We start from the raw sequence: 2,380 nt of genomic DNA on the forward strand, positions 1-2,380 counted from the left end.
TAATTCTACCCTCCTGGAAGGATTGTTATAGGGATAAGAGACTGATATGTAGGGTTCCTGGAGCCGTGCGTGGTTAATCACAGGCCTCAGAAATGGGGAGCTACTCTCTGAGAATCAGATTTCCATTATTCCACCTTCTCAAACCTGGAAGATGAGAAACGGTGCCATCATAGTGCTCAGGAAGGCAGCCTGTCCTCTCCCTGACTCCCTTGACGACATGCAAATGCTTTTTGTCTGTGCTCTGACAGTACCCTCCACTTCTCATATCATAATTATATGGTACGCTATTCTAGATTACAGTTGCGTATTTCATTTTCTTCCAACTCTCCTGTAAGTTCTTTGCCTGTCTTCTCCATGGTAGTAGCCCTAGGGACAAGGACATTGTAGGTATTCCATAAATATTTATTGAATCAAACTGACATCTGCCTGAGCGTATGGACTGAGGCCTGGCACAGTTTGACTCTGCTCTGGAAATTATACACGCAAATGACCTAATGAAAAATTTGGTCTGGTCTTCTGAAGTCCCAAGTAGACTACGCATCTAACAATCCATGCATCTATCCATCACCCCCAAAATTATTTATAGAGCACTACTCTGTGTCAGGCACTAGAAAGGCAATAGTGAACAAGATTGTATAGTCAAGCAACAAGATAAGCAATGAACAATAAACCCAAATAATTAACCATCAAACCTGCTGTGTAGAAAAAAGAAACACACAGAGATTTGGAGCTGCACACCCAAATGGCATTGGTGCTAGAGATTCTGGTAAAAGCACCATTGTGTTGTATGAGAATTCTGCATGTTAATGGGTTTAATGGAGAGGGCAATGAAGAGGACCTGCAGGCTGCAAGGAGCACCAGTGATGGTGAGAAGGCAATCAAAGTGCAGGACATCAAAAACAATCTGAAAGAAACGACCAAAACCGTTGTGGCTGCCATGAGCAACCTGGTGTCCCCCGTGGAGCTGGCCAAACCCGAGAACCAGTTCAGAGTGGACTACATCCTGAGTGTGGTGAGCATGCCCAACTTTGACTTCCCTCCCGAATTCTACGAGCACGCCAAGGCTCTGTGGGAGGATGAAGGAGTGTATGCCTGCTACAAACACTCCAACCAGTACCAGCTGATTGACTGTGCCCAGTACTTCCTGGACAAGACGGATGTGATCAAGCAGGCTGCCTCTGTGCCAAGCAACCAAGACCTGCTTCACCGCCATGTCCTGACTTCTGGAATCTTTGAGACCAAGTTCCAGGTGGACAAAGTCAACTTCCACATGTTTGACGTGGGTGGCCAGCATGATGAACACCGCAAGGGGATCCAGTGCTTCAGTGATGTGACTGCCATCATCTTCATGGTGGCCAGCAGCAACTGCAACATGGTCACCCGGGAGGACGACCAGACCAGCTGCCTGCAGGAGGCTGTGAACCTCCTCAAAAGCATCTGGAACAACAGATGGCTGCACACCATCATCTCTGTGATTCTGTTCCTCAACAAGCAAGACCTGCTCGCTGAGAAAGTCCTCGCTAGGAAATCAAAGATTGAGGACTATGTTCCAGAATTTGCTCACTACACTACTCCTGAGAATACTACTCCTGAGTCTGGAAAGGACCCACACATGACCCGGGCAAAGTACTTCACTTGAGATGAGTTTCTGAGGATCAGCACTGCCAGTGGAGGGGGCACCACTGCTGCTCCCTCACTTCACCTGAGCTGTGGACACTGAGAACATCCGCCGTGTGTCCAACGACTGCCATGACATTCAGCGCATGCACCTTCGTCAGTATGAGTTGCTCTAATAAGGGAACCCCTAAATTTAATTAAAGCCTTAAGCACAATTAATTAAAAGTGAAACATAATTGTATAAGCAGTTAATCACCCACCATAGGACATGATTAACAAAGCAACCTTTCCCTTCCCCCGAGTGATTTTGAGAAAACCCCTTTACCCTTCGGCTTACTTAGATGTTCCAAATGTAGAAAGCTTAAGGCGGCCTACAGAAAAAGAAAAAGGAAAGAAAGGCCACAAAAAGTTCCCCCTCACTTTCAGTAGAAATAAATAAAATAACAGCAGCAAACAGAAATAAAATGAAATAAAGAAACAAATGAAAAAAAAACAGGAAGAGACGGGGCAGGAAACCTCATTTAGGCAGAGTCATCAGAGACTTCTAGGAAGAGAAGAAACTTAAGAGGAGCCCTGGAAAATGGGCAGAAGCTGGCCATAGGAAAGGCAAAAATGTTTCAGACCAAGAAAGATCTTGAGACGGGGAAAGAGGTCATTGCATCAAGGAAAGGAGAGAAAGCCAGTGTGCATGGGGCAGAGTGAGGGAGGCGGAGGCTAAGCTGGAAGGGCAGGAGTAGTTCATGCTGAGCCTTGGACACTCCAT

At 46.3% G+C, this 2,380-nt stretch overlaps 1 pseudogene; it reads left to right on the forward strand.

Annotated features, from left to right (window-relative positions):
- The first annotated feature begins 753 nt into the window (after positions 1 to 753).
- On the forward strand, positions 754 to 1,793 carry LOC105723861 (guanine nucleotide-binding protein G(s) subunit alpha-like; annotated as a pseudogene).
- The last annotated feature ends 587 nt before the right edge of the window (positions 1,794 to 2,380 follow it).

The sequence above is a fragment of the Aotus nancymaae genome, unplaced genomic scaffold (assembly GCF_030222135.1).
Source record: "Aotus nancymaae isolate 86718 unplaced genomic scaffold, 86718_ANA_hifiasm-v0.15.2.pri h1tg000014l, whole genome shotgun sequence".
NCBI lineage: Eukaryota > Metazoa > Chordata > Mammalia > Primates > Aotidae > Aotus > Aotus nancymaae.